Source organism: Pseudophryne corroboree, chromosome 11, assembly GCF_028390025.1.
Source record: "Pseudophryne corroboree isolate aPseCor3 chromosome 11, aPseCor3.hap2, whole genome shotgun sequence".
NCBI lineage: Eukaryota > Metazoa > Chordata > Amphibia > Anura > Myobatrachidae > Pseudophryne > Pseudophryne corroboree.
Genome location: NC_086454.1, coordinates 150360022 through 150380110, shown reverse-complemented (window position 1 = coordinate 150380110; position 20089 = coordinate 150360022).

Genomic DNA, 20089 nt, shown 5'->3' with positions numbered 1-20089 from the left:
TTTATTGTAATTTATAGAAAATGTATTAAAACGGACTAAACTATTGTCACTTTTGTTTCATTTTCCCATGGTGGAACTGATTGTGACGTGAGCTGAAGTTTGGGAAGATTGCCGTGACTAAGACTTCATCCGCACAGCGCAGGCTAAGTCATTTGCCCACAAATTATTGCTTTGATACAGAAGACGAAAAGATTAGGTGGCACTCACAGACTTGTAATCAACGTGAAAACTCCGCCAGGAGATTTATTGTGCAAAACAAGTAACGTTTCGGGGACGTGTCCCCTTCCTCAGACAACCAAAACATAACACGTGCATTGTATAAATAGTGTATCATGACCCCACTTACCCCCTTCATCATGACTCCCAGCTGCGTGGACCACGGCTTGCCTCGGCGTCTCCCGACCCGCACTTCCGGTTTCGGCGTCACCGCCCAGCCGGAAGTGACGCAAGCGGGCTTCGCCGGTCACCATGGAGACGCACCGGGAGCCCTAGCAATACAAAAAACAAAACAAAACACGAATACTTAATTGCGGTGAGAAACTGACACATAATAAAACAGCGCTCAATCGGAGCTAGAGTGTCAGAAAAGTAAATAACAGGTAAAATCACTTCTTAAAACACAAACATTTAAAAACGAGAATGGTGTTAAAAAAGTGTTGATAACATTAAAAGGTGACAAATAAAGCAGGTGCTGCAAAATCTTAACTCCGGTACTCTTTTCTTCTAAAATATCTACCTGGGTGGCAAGGAGCTAGAATGGCTCCTAGTCGACAGGGCAGTGTGTAAATGTTATAATGTATGGTCCTAAGTAGGGTTACCCCACAAAAATGGAATCTATCACTAGATGGCCCTACTCCTTCACCACAGTGATTCTTGGGTCGGTATCCTTATTACCCCAAAGTTACCCCAAAATTGATTGCCACATGCTTTAGACTCACAACAATATGGATAAATTCATAGAAAATTAATTGGGACTAATTAATTTTCTATGAATTTATCCATATTGTTGTGAGTCTAAAGCATGTGGCAATCAATTTTGGGGTAACTTTGGGGTAATAAGGATACCGACCCAAGAATCACTGTGGTGAAGGAGTAGGGCCATCTAGTGATAGATTCCATTTTTGTGGGGTAACCCTACTTAGGACCATACATTATAACATTTACACACTGCCCTGTCGACTAGGAGCCATTCTAGCTCCTTGCCACCCAGGTAGATATTTTAGAAGAAAAGAGTACCGGAGTTAAGATTTTGCAGCACCTGCTTTATTTGTCACCTTTTAATGTTATCAACACTTTTTTAACACCATTCTCGTTTTTAAATGTTTGTGTTTTAAGAAGTGATTTTACCTGTTATTTACTTTTCTGACACTCTAGCTCCGATTGAGCGCTGTTTTATTATGTGTCAGTTTCTCACCGCAATTAAGTATTCGTGTTTTGTTTTGTTTTTTGTATTGCTAGGGCTCCCGGTGCGTCTCCATGGTGACCGGCGAAGCCCGCTTGCGTCACTTCCGGCTGGGCGGTGACGCCGAAACCGGAAGTGCGGGTCGGGAGACGCCGAGGCAAGCCGTGGTCCACGCAGCTGGGAGTCATGATGAAGGGGGTAAGTGGGGTCATGATACACTATTTATACAATGCACGTGTTATGTTTTGGTTGTCTGAGGAAGGGGACACGTCCCCGAAACGTTACTTGTTTTGCACAATAAATCTCCTGGCGGAGTTTTCACGTTGATTACAAGTCTGTGAGTGCCACCTAATCTTTTCGACTGCATACCGGTGGGCCTACTGGTCCACAAGGAAGGGCACCACAGCCAGTTATTTCAGAGGAGTGACGGGGCAAGCTTTTTGAAAATATTTGATACAGAAGATATATATTATAAAGGTCGATGATCAAAAGGTTGACAGGGTCAAAATGTCGACACACAAAAAAAAAGTAATTTTTTTTGTAATGTTATTTTGTGTTTTAAAACATGTCACCCAAATATGTGAAATGCTTCGCTAGTCATGCTTCATGGTTGGTGGAACTAGGTTACTAAAGGTAATAGTTTGTGACATGGATAGTAAATGCAACAAAAGTTGTAAAAACAAAACAAAAAACCCCTTAAAATAAGAATTTACTTACCGATAATTCTATTTCTCATAGTCCGTAGTGGATGCTGGGGACTCCGAAAGGACCATGGGGAATAGCGGCTCCGCAGGAGACTGGGCACAAAAGTAAAAAGCTTTAGGACTACCTGGAGTGCACTGGCTCCTCCCCCTATGACCCTCCTCCAAGCCTCAGTTAGGATACTGTGCCCGGACGAGCGTACACAATAAGGAAGGATTTTGAATCCCGGGTAAGACTCATACCAGCTACACCAATCACACCGTACAACTTGTGATCTGAACCCAGTTAACAGCATGATAACAGAAGGAGCCTCTGAAAAGATGGCTCACAACAACAATAACCCGATTTTGTAACAATAACTATGTAAAAGTAATGCAGACAATCCGCACTTGGGATGGGCGCCCAGCATCCACTACGGACTATGAGAAATAGAATTATCGGTAAGTAAATTCTTATTTTCTCTAACGTCCTAGTGGATGCTGGGGACTCCGAAAGGACCATGGGGATTATACCAAAGCTCCCAAACGGGCGGGAGAGTGCGGATGACTCTGCAGCACCGAATGAGAGAACTCCAGGTCCTCCTCAGCCAGGGTATCAAATTTGTAGAATTTAGCAAACGTGTTTGCCCCTGACCAAGTAGCTGCTCGGCAAAGTTGTAAAGCCGAGACCCCTCGGGCAGCCGCCCAAGATGAGCCCACTTACCGTGTGGAATGGGCTTTAACAGATTTTGGCTGTGGCAGGCCTGCCACAGAATGTGCAAGCTGAATTGTACTACAAATCCAACGAGCAATCGTCTGCTTAGAAGCAGGAGCACCCAGCTTATTGGGTGCATACAGGATAAACAGCGAATCAGATTTTCTGACTCCAGCCGTCCTGGAAACATACATTTTCAGGGCCCTGACTACGTCCAGCAACTTGGAATCCTCCAAGTCCCTAGTAGCCGCAGGCACCACAATAGGCTGGTTCAAGTGAAAAGCTGAAACCACCTTAGGGAGAAATTGAGGACGAGTCCTCAATTCTGCCCTGTCCGTATGAAAAATTAGGTAAGGGCTTTTATAGGATAAAGCCGCCAATTCTGAGACACGCCTGGCTGAAGCCAGGGCTAACAGCATTACCACTTTCCATGTGAGATATTTTAAGTCCACAGTGGTGAGTGGTTCAAACCAATGTGATTTTAGGAATCCCAAAACTACATTGAGATCCCAAGGTGCCACTGGAGGCACAAAAGGAGGCTGTATATGCAGTACTCCCTTGACAAACGTCTGAACTTCAGGAACAGAAGCCAGTTCTTTTTGGAAGAATATTGACAGGGCCGAAATTTGAACCTTAATGGACCCTAATTTGAGGCCCATAGACAGTCCTGTTTGCAGGAAATGCAGGAAACGACCCAGTTGAAATTCCTCTGTAGGGGCCTTCCTGGCCTCGCACCACGCAACATATTTACGCCAAATACGGTGATAATGTTGTACGGTTACATCCTTCCTGGCTTTGATCAGGGTAGGGATGACTTCATCCGGAATGCCTTTTTCCTTCAGGATCCGGCGTTCAACCGCCATGCCGTCAAACGCAGCCGCGGTAAGTCTTGGAACAGACATGGTCCCTGCTGGAGCAGGTCCTTTCTTAGAGGTAGAGGCCACGGGTCTTCCGTGAGCATCTCTTGAATTTCCGGGTACCAAGTCCTTCTTGGCCAATCCGGAGCCACGAGTATAGTCTTTACTCCTCTCCTTCTTATGATTCTCAGTACTTTTGGTATGAGAGGAAGAGGAGGGAACACATACACTGACTGGTACACCCACGGTGTTACCAGAGCGTCCACAGCTATTGCCTGAGGGTCCCTTGACCTGGCGCAATATCTGTCCAGTTTTTTGTTGAGGCGGGACGCCATCATGTCCACCTTTGGTTTTTCCCAACGGTTCACAATCATGTGGAAGACTTCTGGGTGAAGTCCCCACTCCCTCGGGTGAAGATCGTGTCTGCTGAGGAAGTCTGCTTCCCAGTTGTCCACTCCCGGAATGAACACTGCTGACAGTGCTATCACATGATTCTCCGCCCAGCGAAGAATCCTTGCAGCTTCTGTCATTGCTCTCCTGCTTCTTGTGCCGCCCTGTCTGTTTACGTGGGCGACTGCCGTGATGTTGTCCGACTGGATCAACACCGGCTGACCCTGAAGCAGAGGTCTTGCCTGACTTAGGGCATTGTAAATGGCCCTTAGTTCCAGGATATTTATGTGAAGTGACGTTTCCATGCTTGACCACAAGCCCTGGAAATTTCTTCCCTGTGTGACTGCTCCCCAGCCTCTCAGGCTGGCATCCGTGGTCACCAGGACCCAATCCTGAATGCCGAATCTGCGGCCCTCTAGGAGATGAGCACTCTGTAACCACCACAGGAGAGACACCCTTGTCCTTGGAGACAGGGTTATCCGCTGATGCATTTGAAGATGCGATCCGGACCATTTGTCCAGCAGATCCCACTGAAAAGTTCTTGCGTGGAATCTGCCGAATGGAATCGCTTCGTAAGAAGCCACCATCTTTCCCAGGACCCTTGTGCATTGGTGTACTGACACTTGGCCTGGTCTTAGGAGGTTCCTGACTAGGTCGGATAACTCCTTGGCTTTCTCCTCCGGGAGAAACACCTTTTTCTGTACTGTGTCCAGAATCATCCCTAGGAACAGCAGACGTGTCGTCGGAATCAGCTGCGATTTTGGAATATTTAGAATCCATCCGTGCTGTCGTAGTACTACTTGAGATAGTGCTACTCCGACCTCTAACTGTTCTCTGGACCTTGCCCTTATCAGGAGATCGTCCAAGTAAGGGATAATTAAGACGCCTTTTCTTCGAAGAAGAATCATCATTTCGGCCATTACCTTGGTAAAGACCCGGGGTGCCGTGGACAATCCAAACGGCAGCGTCTGAAACTGATAGTGACAGTTCTGTACCACAAACCTGAGGTACCCTTGGTGAGAAGGGCAAATTGGGACACGGAGGTAAGCATCCTTGATGTCCAGAGACACCATATAGTCCCCTTCTTCCAGGTTCGCTATCACTGCTCTGAGTGACTCCATCTTGAACTTGAACCTTTTTATGTAAGTGTTCAAGGATTTCAGATTTAAAATGGGTCTCACCGAGCCGTCCGGCTTCGGTACCACAAACAGCGTGGAATAATACCCCTTTCCCTGTTGTAGGAGGGGTACCTTGATTATCACCTGCTGGGAATACAGCTTGTGAATGGCATCCACTACCGCCTCCCTGTCGGGGGGAGACGTTGGTAAAGCAGACTTCAGGAACCGGCGAGGGGGAGACGTCTCGAATTCCAATTTGTACCCCTGAGATACTACCTGCAGGATCCAGGGGTCCACTTGCGAGTGAGCCCACTGCGCGCTGAAATTCTTGAGACGGGCCCCCACCGTGCCTGAGTCCGCTTGTAAGGCCCCAGCGTCATGCTGAGGACTTGGTAGAAGCGGGGGAGGGCTTCTGTTCGTGGGAAGAGGCTGTCTGCTGCAGTCTTTTCTCTAACATCCTAGTGGATGCTGGGGACTCCGTCAGGACCATGGGAATAGCGGCTCCGCAGGAGACAGGGCACAAAAAGTAAGCTTTTAGGATCACATGGTGTGTACTGGCTCCTCCCCCTATGACCCTCCTCCAAGCCTCAGTTAGGTTTTTGTGCCCGTCCGAGCAGGGTGCAATCTAGGTGGCTCTCATAAAGAGCTGCTTAGAAAAAGTTTTTTAGGTTTCTTATTTTCAGTGAGTCCTGCTGGCAACAGGCTCACTGCTACGAGGGACTTAGGGGAGAGAAGTGAACTCACCTGCGTGCAGGATGGATTTGCTTCTTAGGCTACTGGACACCATTAGCTCCAGAGGGATCGAACACAGGCCCAGCCATGGAGTCCGGTCCCGGAGCCGTGCCGCCGACCCCCCTTGCAGATGCCGAAGTTGAAGAGGTCCAGAAACAGGCGGCAGAAGACTTTCAGTCTTCATAAGGTAGCGCACAGCACTGCAGCTGTGCGCCATTGTTGTCGGCACACTTCACACCAGCGGTCACTGAGGGTGCAGGGCGCTGGGGGGGGCGCCCTGGGCAGCAATGTATAATACCTATTTCTATGGCTAAAATACATCACATATAGCCCTTGAGGCTATATGGATGTATTTAACCCCTGCCATATATCGCAAACTCCGGGAGAAGAGCCCGCCGTTTTAGGGGGCGGGGCCTATTCTCCTCAGCACACAGCGCCATTTTCCTGCTCAGCTCCGCTGTGAGGAAGGCTCCCAGGACTCTCCCCTGCACTGCACTACAGAAACAGGGTAAAACAGAGAAGGGGGGCATATTTTGGCGATATTTTTATATATTAAGCGCATATAACAGAAACAACACCTTTTAGGGTTGTTTATATACATTTTTATAGCGCTTTGGTGTGTGCTGGCAAACTCTCCCTCTGTCTCCCCAAAGGGCTAGTGGGGTCCTGTCTTCGATAAGAGCATTCCCTGTGTGTCTGCTGTGTGTCGGTACGTGTGTGTCGACATGTATGAGGACGATGTTGGTGTGGAGGCGGAGCAATTGCCGGTAATGGTGATGTCACCCCCTAGGGAGTCGACACCGGAATGGATGGCTTTAACTATGGAATTACGTGATAATGTTAGCACGCTGCAAAAGTCAGTTGACGACATGAGACGGCCGGAAAACCAGTTAGTACCTGTCCAGGCGTCTCAGGCACCGTCAGGGGCTGTAAAACGTCCCTTACCTCAGTCAGTCGACACAGGTACCGACACAGATGAATCTAGTGTCGACGGTGAAGAAAGAAACGTATTTTCCAATAGGGCCACACGTTATATGATCACGGCAATGAAGGAGGCTTTGCATATCTCTGATACTGCAGGTACCTCAAAGGGGGGTATTATGTGGGGTGTGAAAAAACTACCTGTAGCTTTTCCAGAATCAGAGGAATTGAATGACGTGTGTGATGAAGCGTGGGTTAACCCCGATAGAAAACTGCTAATTTCAAAGAAGTTATTGGCATTATACCCTTTCCCACCAGAGGTTAGGGCGCGCTGGGAAACACCCCCTAGGGTGGATAAGGCGCTCACACGCTTATCAAAACAAGTGGCGTTACCGTCTCCTGATACGGCCGCCCTCAAAGATCCAGCTGATAGGAGGCTGGAAACTACCCTGAAGAGTATATACACACATACTGGTGTTATACTGCGACCAGCAATAGCCTCAGCCTGGATGTGCAGTGCTGGGGTGGTGTGGTCGGATTCCCTGACTGAAAATATTGATACCCTGGATAGGGACAGTATTTTATTGACTATAGAGCAATTAAAGGATGCTTTTCTTTATATGCGAGATGCTCAGAGGGATATTTGCACTCTGGCATCGAGAGTAAGTGCGATGTCCATATCTGCCAGAAGAAGTTTATGGACGCGACAGTGGTCAGGTGATGCGGATTCCAAACGGCATATGGAAGTATTGCCGTATAAAGGAGAGGAATTATTTGGGGTCGGTCTATCGGATCTGGTGACCACGGCAACAGCCGGAAAATCCACTTTTTTACCTCAGGTCACCTCCCAACAGAAAAAGACACCGTCTTTTCAGCCGCAGTCCTTTCGTTCCTATAAGAACAAGCGGGCAAAAGGACAGTCATATTTGCCCAGAGGCAAAGGAAGGGGTAAGAGGGTGCAGCAAGCAACTACTTCCCACGAACAGAAGCCCTCCCCGGCTTCTACAAAGCCCTCAGCATGACGCTGGGGCTGTGCAAGCGGACTCAGGGGCGGTGGGGGGTCGACTAAAGATTTTCAGCACACAGTGGGCGCGCTCACAGGTGGACCCTTGGATCCTGCAGGTAGTATCTCAGGGTTACAAGTTGGAATTCGAAAAGTCTCCCCCTCGCCGGTTCCTAAAGTCTGCTTTACCAACGTCTCCCTCAGAAAGGGCGACGGTATTGGAAGCCATTCACAAGCTGTATTCTCAGCAGGTGATAGTCAAGGTACCCCTCCTACAACAGGGAAAGGGGTATTATTCCACACTATTTGTGGTACCGAAGCCGGACGGTTCGGTAAGACCTATTCTAAATCTGAAATCCTTGAACCTGTACATACAGAAATTCAAGTTCAAGATGGAGTCACTCAGAGCAGTGATAGCGAATCTGGAAGAAGGGGACTTCATGGTGTCCCTGGACATAAAAGATGCTTATCTGCATGTCCCAATTTACCCTTCACACCAAGGGTATCTCAGGTTCGTGATACAAAACTGTCATTATCAGTTTCAAACGCTGCCGTTTGGTTTGTCCACGGCACCTCGGGTCTTTACCAAGGTAATGGCCGAAATGATGGTTCTTCTACGAAGAAAAGGCGTATTAATTATCCCTTACTTGGACGATCTCCTGATAAGGGCAAGGTCCAGAGAACAGCTGGAAGTCGGAGTAGCACTAACCCAAGTAGTGCTTCAACAACACGGGTGGATTCTGAATCTTCCAAAATCTCAATTGACCCCGACGACACGTCTGCTGTTCCTGGGAATGATTCTGGACACTGTTCAGAAAAAGGTGTTTCTCCCGGAGGAGAAAGCAAGGGAGTTATCCGAACTTGTCAGGAACCTCCTAAAACCAGGAAATGAGTCCTGGGAAAGATGGTGGCTTCTTACGAAGCAATTCCATTCGGCAGATTCCACGCACGAATATTTCAGTGGGATCTGCTGGACAAATGGTCCGGATCGCATCTGCACATGCATCAGCGGATAACACTGTCACCAAGAACAAGGGTGTCTCTTCTGTGGTGGTTGCAGAGTGCCCATCTGTTAGAGGGCCGCAGATTCGGCATACAGGACTGGGTCCTGGTGACTACGGATGCCAGCCTACGAGGCTGGGGAGCAGTCACACAGGGAAGAAACTTCCAGGGCGTGTGGTCGAACCTGGAGACGTCTCTTCACATAAATATACTGGAGCTAAGAGCGATTTACAATGCTCTAAGCCTGGCAAAACCGCTGCTTCAGGGTCAGCCGGTGTTGATCCAGTCGGACAACATCACGGCAGTCGCCCACGTAAACAGACAGGGCGGCACGAGAAGCAGAAGAGCAATGACAGAAGCTGCAAGGATTCTTCGCTGGGCGGAAAATCATGTCATAGCACTGTCAGCAGTGTTCATTCCGGGAGTGGACAACTGGGAAGCAGACTTCCTCAGCAGACACGACCTCCACCCGGGAGAGTGGGGACTTCATCCATAAGTCTTCCACATGATTGTGAACCGTTGGGAAAAACCAAAGGTGGACATGATGGCGTCCCGCCTCAACAAGAAACTGGACAGATATTGCGCCAGGTCAAGAGACCCTCAGGCAATAGCTGTGGACGCTCTGGTAACACCGTGGGTGTACCAGTCCGTGTATGTGTTTCCTCCTCTGCCTCTCATACCAAAGGTACTGAGAATTATACGGCTATGGGGAGTAAGAACAATACTCGTGGCTCCGGATTGGCCGAGAAGGACTTGGTACCCGGAACTTCAAGAGATGCTCACGGAAGAGCCGTGGCCTCTACCGTTAAGAAGGGATCTGCTTCAGCAGGGACCTTGTATGTTCCAAGACTTACCGCGACTGCGTTTGACGGCATGGCGGTTGAACGCCGGATTCTAAAAGAAAAGGGCATTCCAGAGGAAGTTATTCCTACCTTGATTAAAGCCAGGAAGGAAGTGACCGCACAACATTATCACCGCATTTGGAGAAAATATGTTGCGTGGTGTGAGGCCAAGAAGGCCCCAACGGAGGAATTTCAATTGGGTCGATTCCTACATTTCCTGCAGGCAGGATTGTCTATGGGCCTCAAATTGGGGTCTATTAAGGTTCAAATTTCGGCCTTATCGATTTTCTTCCAGAAAGAATTGGCTTCAGTGCCTGAAGTACAAACCTTTGTCAAAGGTGTACTACATATACAGCCCCCGATTGTGCCTCCAGTGGCACCGTGGGATCTCAACGTAGTTTTGGATTTTCTCAAATCCCATTGGTTTGAGCCGCTCAAATCGGTAGATTTGAAGTATCTTACATGGAAAGTAACCATGCTACTGGCCCTGGCTTCAGCCAGGAGAGTATCAGAGTTGGCGGCTTTATCGTACAAAAGCCCATATCTGATTTTCCATTCGGACAGGGCAGAACTGCGGACGCGTCCTCAGTTTCTGCCTAAGGTGGTTTCGGCTTTTCACTTGAACCAGCCTATTGTGGTGCCTGCGGCTACTAGCGACTTGGAGGACTCCAAGTTGCTGGACGTTGTCAGAGCATTGAAAATATATATTTCAAGGACGGCTGGAGTCAGAAAATCTGACTCGCTGTTTATCCTGTATGCACCCAACAAGATGGGTGCTCCTGCGTCTAAGCAGACGATTGCTCGTTGGATCTGTAGCACAATCCAACTTGCACATTCTGTGGCAGGCCTGCCACAGCCTAAATCTGTAAATGCCCACTCCACAAGGAAGGTGGGCTCATCTTGGGCGGCTGCCCGAGGGGTCTCGGCATTACAACTTTGCCGAGCAGCTACGTGGTCAGGGGAGAACACGTTTGTAAAATTTTACAAATTTGATACTCTGGCTAAGGAGGACCTGGAGTTCTCTCATTCGGTGCTGCAGAGTCATCCGCACTCTCCCGCCCGTTTGGGAGCTTTGGTATAATCCCCATGGTCCTGACGGAGTCCCCAGCATCCACTAGGACGTTAGAGAAAATAAGAATTTACTTACCGATAATTCTATTTCTCATAGTCCGTATGGGGCGCCCATCCCAAGTGCGGATTGTCTGCAATACTTGTACATAGTTATTGTTACAAAAATCGGGTTATTATTGTTGTGAGCCATCTTTTCAGAGGCTTCTTCGTTGTTATCATACTGTTAACTGGGTTCAAATCACAAGTTGTACGGTGTGATTGGTGTGGCTGGTATGAGTCTTACCCGGGATTCAAGATCCTTCCTTATTGTGTACGCTCGTCCGGGCACAGTACCTAACTGAGGCTTGGAGGAGGGTCATAGGGGGAGGAGCCAGTACACACCATGTGACCCTAAAAGCTTACTTTTTGTGCCCTGTCTCCTGCGGAGCCGCTATTCCCATGGTCCTGACGGAGTCCCCAGCATCCACTACGGACTATGAGAAATAGAATTATCGGTAAGTAAATTCTTATTTTTCCCCTTCCTCTGCCCCGGGGCAGATATGAGTGGCCTTTTGCCCGCTTGCCCTTATGGGGACGAAAGGACTGAGCCTGAAAAGATGGTATCTTTTTCTGCTGCGAGGTGACTTGGGGTAAAAAGGTGGATTTTCCAGCCGTTGCCGTGGCCACCAGGTCCGATAGACCGACCCCAAATAACTCCTCCCCTTTATACGGCAATACTTCCATATGCCGTTTGGAATCCGCATCACCTGACCACTGTCGTGTCCATAATCCTCTTCTGGCAGAAATGGACATCGCACTTACTCTTGATGCCAGAGTGCAAATATCCCTCTGTGCATCTCGCATATATAGAAATGCATCCTTTAAATGCTCTATAGTCAATAATATATTGTCGCTGTCTAGGGTATCAATATTTTCAGTAAGGGAATCCGACCAAGCCACCCCAGCACTGCACATCCAGGCTGAGGCGATTGCTGGTCGCAGTATAATACCAGTATGTGTGTATATACTTTTAAGGATATTTTCCAGCTTTCTATCAGCTGGTTCCTTGAGGGCGGCCGTATCTGGGGACGGTAACGCCACTTGTTTTGATAAGCGTGTGAGCGCCTTATCTACGCTAGGGGGTGTTTCCCAACGCGCCCTAACCTCTGGCGGGAAAGGGTATAATGCCAATAACTTTTTAGAAATTAGCAGTTTTTTATCGGGGGAAACCCACGCTTCATCACACACCTCATTTAATTCATCTGATTCGGGAAAAACTATTGGTAGTTTTTTCACACCCCACATAATACCCTTTTTTGTGGTACTTGTAGTATCAGAAATGTTCAAAACCTCCTTCATTGCCGTGATCATGTAACGTGTGGCCCTACTGGAAAATAAGAATTTACTTACCGATAATTCTATTTCTCGTAGTCCGTAGTGGATGCTGGGGACTCCGTCAGGACCATGGGGAATAGCGGGCTCCGCAGGAGACAGGGCACATCTAAAAAGCTTTTTAGGTCACATGGTGTGTACTGGCTCCTCCCCCTATGACCCTCCTCCAAGCCTCAGTTAGGTACCGTGCCCGGACGAGCGTACACAATAAGGAAGGATCTTGAATCCCGGGTAAGACTCATACCAGCCACACCAATCACACCGTACAACTTGTGATCTGAACCCAGTTAACAGTATGATAACAAAACGAAGTAGCCTCCGAAAAGATGGCTCACAACAATAGTAATAACCCGATTTTTGTAACAATAACTATGTACAAGCATTGCAGACAATCCGCACTTGGGATGGGCGCCCAGCATCCACTACGGACTACGAGAAATAGAATTATCGGTAAGTAAATTCTTATTTTCTCTAACGTCCTAGTGGATGCTGGGGACTCCGTCAGGACCATGGGGATTATACCAAAGCTCCCAAACGGGCGGGAGAGTGCGGATGACTCTGCAGCACCGAATGAGAGAACTCCAGGTCCTCCTTAGCCAGAGTATCAAAATTTGTAAAATTTTACAAACGTGTTCTCCCCTGACCACGTAGCTGCTCGGCAAAGTTGTAATGCCGAGACTCCTCGGGCAGCCGCCCAGGATGAGCCCACCTTCCTTGTGGAATGGGCATCTACATATTTCGTCTGTGGCAGGCCTGCCACAGAATGTGCAAGCTGAATTGTACTACAAATCCAGCGTGCAATAGACTGCTTAGAAGCATGAGCACCCAGCTTGTTGGGTGTATACAGTATAAACAGCAAGTCAGACTTTCTGACTCCAGCCGTCCTAACTATATATATATATATATATTTTTAGGGCCCTGACCACGTCTAGTAACTTGGAGTCCTCCAAGTCCCTAGTAGCCCCAGGCACCACAAGAGGTTGTTTCAGGTGAAAACGCTGACACCCCTTCATGAAGAAACTGGAGACGAGTCCCAGTTCTGTCCTGTTCAAATGGAAAATTTTAATATGGGCTTTTGTAAGACAAAGCCGCCCATTCTGACAATCGCCTGGCCGAGGCCAGGGCTAACAACATGGTCACTTCCCATGTGAGATATTTGTCAACAGCATGGTCACTTTCCATGTGAGATATTTCAAATCCACAGATTTGAGCGGTTCAAACCAATATGATTTTAAGAAATCCCAACACTATGTTGAGATCTCACGGTGCCCCTAGGGGCACAAAAAAGCTGTATATGCAATACATCCTTTACAATCTGGACTTCAGGAACTGAAGTCAATTCTTTCTGGAAGAAAATCTACAGGGCCGAAATTTAAATGTTAATGAACCCCAATTTGAGGTCCAAAACACTCCTGTTTTCAGGAAGTGTAGAAATCGACCTAGTTGAATTTCCGTCGTGGAGCCTTCCTGGCCTCACCCACGCAACATATTTTCACCACATGTGGTGATGACGTTGTGCGGTCACCTCCTTCCTGGCTTTGACCAGGGTAGGTATGACCTCTTATGGAATGCCTTTTCCCCTCAGGATCCGGCATTCAACCGCCATGCCGTCAAACGCAGCCGCGGTAAGTCTTGGAATAGACATGGTACTTGCTGAATCAAGTCCCTTCTTAGCTCCCCAGGCCCTTAGTCCTCTGTGAGCATTTCTTGAAGTTCCGGGTACCAAGTCCCTCTTGGCCAATCCGGAGCCACTAGTATAGTTCATACTCCTCTATGTCTTATAATTCTCAATACCCTGGTTATGAGAAACAGAGGAGGGAACACATACACAGACTGGTACACCCACGGTGTTACCAGAACATCCACAGCTATCGCCTGAAGGTCTCATGACCTGGCGGAATACCTGTCCCGTTTTTGTTCGGGCGGGACGCCATCATGTCCACCTTTGGTCTTTGCCAACGGTCCACAATCATGTTGAAAAACTTCCCTATGAAGTTTCCACTCTCCCGGGTGGAGGTCATGCCTGCTGAGGAAGTCTGCTTCCCAGTCGTCCACTCCCGGAAAGAACACTGCTGACAGTGCTATCACATGATTTTCCGCCTAGCGAAAAATCCTTGCAGTTTTCACTGCCCTCCTGCTTCTTGTGCCGCCCTTCTGTTTACGTGGGCGACTGCCGTGATGTTATCCCACTGGATCAATACCGGCTGACCTTGAAGCAGAGGTCTAGCTAAGTTTAGCGCATTATAAATTTGCTCTAAGCTTATTTATGCGGAGAGAATTCTCCAGACTTAATCACACTTCCCTGGAAATTTTTTCCCTGTGTGACTGTTCCCCAGCCTCTCAGGCTGGCCTCCGTGGTCACCGGCATCCAATCCTGAATGCCGAATCTGCGGCCCTCTAGAAGATGAGCACTCTGTAATCACCACAGGAGAGACACCCTTTTCCTTGGATATAGGGTTATCCGCTGATGCATCTGAGGATGCGATCCGGACCATTTGTCCAGCAGATCCCACTGAAGAGTTCTTGCGGGAAATCTGCCGAATGGAATTGCTTCGTAATAAGCCACCATTTTTACCAGGACTCTTGTGCAATGATGCACTGACACTTTTCCTGGTTTTAGGAGGATCCCGATTAGCTCGGATAACTCCCTGGTTTTCTCCACTGGGAGAAACACGTTTTTCTGGACTGTGTCCAGAATCTTCCCTAGGAACAGTAGACGTGTCGTCGGAAAAAGCTGCGATTTTGGAATATTTAGAATCCACTCGTGCTGTCGTAGAACTACTTAAGATAGTGCTACTCCGACCTCCAACTGTTCTCTGGACCTTGCCCTTATCAGGAAAGCGTCCATGTTTCTTTTAAGAAAAATCATCATTCCGGCCATTACCTTGGTAAAGACCCGGGGCGCCGTGGACCATCCAAACGGCAGCGTCTGAACTGATAGTGACAGTTCTGTACCAGGAACCTGAAGTACCCTTGGTGAGAAGGGCAAATTTGGACCTGTAGGTAAACGTCCCTGATATCCAGTGACATCATATCGTCCCCTTCTTCCTGGTTCGCTATCACTGCTCCGAGTGACTCCATCTTGATTTGAACGCTTGTATGTAAGTGTTCAAATATTTCAGATCTCACCGAGCCGGTTGGCTTCAGTACCACAATATAGTGTGGAATACTACCCCCTTCCTTGTTGTAAGAAGGGTACTTTGATTATCACCTGCTGGGAATACAGCCTGTGAATTGTGTGAGGGGGAGACGTCTCGAATTTCCAATGTACACCTGGGATATTACATGTAGGATCCCGGAGTTCCCTTGCGAGTGTTGCTGAAACTCTTGAGATGACCCCCTACCGCACCTGAGTCCGCTTGTACGGCCCCAGCGTTATGCTGCGGACTTGGCAGAAGCCGTGAGGAGCTTCTGTTCCTGGGAATGATCTGCTTGCTGCAGTCTTCTTCCCTTTCCTCTCCCCCTGGGCAGATATGACTGGCCTTCGCCCGCCTGCCCGTATGGGGACGAAAGGACTGAGACTGAAAAGACTGTGTCCTTTTCTGCCAATATGTGACTCGGGGTAACAAAAGGTGGATTTTTCAGCTGTTGCCATGGCCACCAGGTCCAATGGACCGCCCCTTTATACGGCAATACTTCCATATGCCGTCTGGAATCTGCCTCACCTGACCACTGTCGTGTCTTCGTCTGGCAGATATGTACATCACATTTACTCTTTGATGCCAGAATGCAAATATGCCTCTGCGCATCACACATATATAGAAATGCATCCCTAAAATGCTCTATAGACAATAAAATCCTGTCCCTGTCAAGGGTATCAAAATTTTCAGTCAGGAAATCCGACCAAGCCCCCTCAGCGCTGCACATCCAGGCTGAGGCGATTGCTGGTCGTAGTATAACACCAGTATGTGTGTATATACTGTTATGATATTTTTCAGCTTCCTATCAGCTGGCTCCTTGAGGGCGGCCGTATCTGGAAACGGTAACGCCATGTTTTTTATATGCGTGTGAGCGCCTTGTCCACCCTAAGGTGTGTTTTCCAACTCGCCCTTACTACTGGCGGGAAAAAAGGGTATACCGCCCATAACTTTCTGTCGGAGGAACCCCACGTATCATCACACACTTCATTTAATTTATCTGATTCAGGCAAAACTACAGGTAGTTTATTCCCACCCTACAAAATACCCTTATTTGTGGTACTTGTGGTATCAGAAATACGTAACACCTCCTTCATTGCCCTTAACATGTAACTTGTGGCCCTAAAGGAAAAATACGTTTGTTTCTTCACCGTCGACACTGGGGTCAGTGTCCGTGTCAGTGTCTGTCGACCGACTGAGGTAAATGGGCGTTTTTACAAGCCCCTGACGGTGTCTGAGACGCCTGGACCGATACTAATTTGTCCGCCGGCTGTCTCATGTCGTCAACCGGCTTGCAGCGTGTTGACATTATCACGTAATTCCATAAGTAAGCCATCCATTCTGGTGTCGACTCCCTAGAGAGTGACATCACCATTGCAGGCAATTTTCTCCGTCTCCTCACCAACATTTTCCTCATACATGTCGACACACACGTACCGACCTACAGCACACACATACAGGGAATGCTCTGATAGAGGACAGGACCCACTAGCCCTTTGGGGAGACAGAGGGAGAGTTTGCCAGCACACACCAAAAGCGCCATAATGTATATAACAACCCTAGAAGGTGTTGTTTCTATATATGGGCTCTTAATATATAATTATATCGCCAATTTATGCCCCCCTTCTCTTTAACCCTGTTTCTGTAGTGCAGGGGAGAGTGGGAGCCTTCCTCACCAGCGGAGCTGGTCAGGAAAATGGCGCTGAGTGCTGAGGAGAATAAGCTCCGCCCCTTTCACGGCGGGCTTTTCTCCCGGTTATTAGGAAAACTGGCCTGGGTTAAATACATACATATAGCCTTAATGGCTATATGTGATGTATTTATTTGCCAAATAGGTATTTATATTGCTGCCCAGGGCGCCCCCAGCAGCGCCCTGCACCCTCCGTGACCGTGTCAGTGAGCCGTGTAGCAACAATGGCGCACAGCTGCAGTGCTGTGCGCTACCTCTCTGAAGACTGTGAAGTCTTCTGCCGCCTGTTTCCGGACCTCCGTTCCGCCGTCTTTCTTCAGCGTCTGTAAGGGGGATCGGCGGCGCGGCTCCGGGACGAACCCCAGGCTGACCTGTGTTCCGACTCCCTCTGGAGCTCAGTGTCCAGTAGCCTAAAACTTCAATCCTCCTGCACGCAGGTGAGTTGCAAGTCTCTCCCCTAAGTCCCTCGTTGCAGTGATCCTGTCGCCAGCAGGAATCACTGATTAGAAACCTAAAAAAAACTTTACTAAACAGCTCCTTAAGAGAGCCATCCAGTTTGCACCCTTCTCGGACGGGCACAAAAACCTAACTGAGGCTTGGAGGAGGGTCATAGGGGGAGGAGCCAGTACACACCATGTGACCTAAAAAGCTTTTTAGATGTGCCCTGTCTCCTGCGGAGCCCGCTATTCCCCATGGTCCTGACGGAGTCCCCAGCATCCACTAGGACGTTAGAGAAAATACGTTTGTTTCCTCACCGTCGACACTGGAGTCAGTGTCCGTGTCTGGGTCTGTGTCGACCACCTGAGGTAACGGGTGCTTTAGAGCCCCTGACGGTGTTTGAGACGCCTGTACAGGTATTAACTGATTTGCCGGCTGTCTCATGTCGTCAACAGTCTTTTGTAAAGTGCTGACACTATCACGTAATTCTTTCCATAAGACCATCCAGTCAGGTGTCGACTCCCTAGGGGGTGACATCACTAACACAGGCAATTGCTCTGCCTCCACATCATTTTCCTCCTCATACATGTCGACACAACGTACCGACACACAGCACACACACAGGGAATGCTCTGATAGAGGACAGGACCCCACTAGCCCTTTGGGGAGACAGAGGGAGAGTTTGCCAGCACACACCAGAGCGCTATATATATACAGGGATAACCTTATATAAGTGTTTTTCCCTAATATAGCTGCTGTATATATTTATATGCCAAATTAGTGCCCCCCCTCTCTTGTTTTACCCTGTTTCTGTAGTGCAGGACTGCAGGGGAGAGTCAGGGAGCCTTCCTCCAACGGAGCTGTGAGGAAAAAATGGCGCCAGTGTGCTGAGGAGATAGGCTCCGCCCCTTTTTCGGCGGCCTTTCTCCCGCTTTTTTATGTAAAAATTGGCAGGGGTTAAATACATCCATATAGCCCAGGAGCTATATGTGATGTATTTTTTGCCAAAAAAGGTGTTTATATTGCGTCTCAGGGCGCCCCCCCCCAGCGCCCTGCACCCTCAGTGACCGGAGTGTGAAGTGTGCTGAGAGCAATGGCGCACAGCTGCAGTGCTGTGCGCTACCTTATAGAAGACAGGACGTCTTCTGCCGCCGATTTTCCGGACCTCTTCCGTCTTCTGGCTCTGTAAGGGGGACGGCGGCGCGGCTCTGGGACCCATCCATGGCTGGGCCTGTGATCGTCCCTCTGGAGCTAATGTCCAGTAGCCTAAGAAGCCCAATCCACTCTGCACGCAGGTGAGTTCGCTTCTTCTCCCCTTAGTCCCTCGGTGCAGTGAGCCTGTTGCCAGCAGGTCTCACTGAAAATAAAAAACCTACTTTAAACTTTTACACTAAGCAGCTCAGGAGAGCCCCTTAGCCTGCACCCGTCTCGTTCGGGCACAAAAATCTAACTGAGGCTTGGAGGAGGGTCATAGGGGGAGGAGCCAGTGCACACCAGGTAGTCCTAAAGCTTTTTACTTTTGTGCCCAGTCTCCTGCGGAGCCGCTATTCCCCATGGTCCTTTCGGAGTCCCCAGCATCCACTAGGACGTTAGAGAAAAACATATGTGTGTCGACCGCGTAACTATCTATCAACCACCTCACGCGCAAACATCGCCATTACATCCACCTCTGCATCAGGTCTATTGTAAATTAAAATGTTGTAATTTCATTAATGGAATTTCCCCCCCCCACTTCTTTTACAGGGACACAACTCCTGCCGGGGGTATAGCTGGCACATGGCAGCCCATGTTGCTGCTGTGGTCCTCAGCAGCAGGAAGCAGCCTAGCAACAGATCCATCCACATGTGCTAAAGGTCCATAGAGTGGATCTGCTGTGCCTGTCCCACCCCACACAGTATAGATAGGGAAATCAGCAGTCGGAGCAGTAAGTAGAAACACGTCAGAAAGCCCAGTCAGCAATATATTTTTCTACGAGACCTAATGACTGCTAGTTCCATCCCTGTCCCCTACTCACCCGCACAGCTGGGTAGAACCATTGCAGGCAAGAGTACTGTTTATACAATTCACCAAGAATTGTATGTACAGTCAGGTCCATAAATATGGGGACATGAACACAATTCTCATATTTTGGGCTCTATACACCACCACAATTGATTTGAAATGAACAAACAAGATGTGCTTTAACTGCAGACTTTCCGCTTTAATTTGAGGGTATTTACATCCAAATCAGGCGAACAGTGTAGGAATTACAATGGTTTCTATATGTGCCTCCCACTTTTTAAGGGACCAAACGTAATGGGACAAACTAAACAATCCTACATCAAACTTTCACTTTTTAATACTTTGTTGCAAATCCTTTGCCGTCAATTACAGCCTGAAGTCTGGAATGCATAGACATCACCAGACGCTGGGTTTCATCCCTGGTGATGCTCTGCCATGCCTCTACTGCAAATTCTTCAGTTCCTGCTTGTTCTTGGAACATTTTCCCTTCAGTTTTGTCTTCATCAAGTGAAATGCATGCTCAATCGGATTCAGGTCAGGTGATTGACTTGGCCACTGCATAACATTCCACTTATTTGCCTTAAAAAACTCTTTGGTTGCTTTCGCAGTATGCTTCGGGTCATTGTCCATCTGTACTGTGAAGCGCCGTCCAATGAGTTCTAAAGCATTTGACTGAATATGAGCAGATAATTTTGCCCGAAACACTTCAGAATTCATCC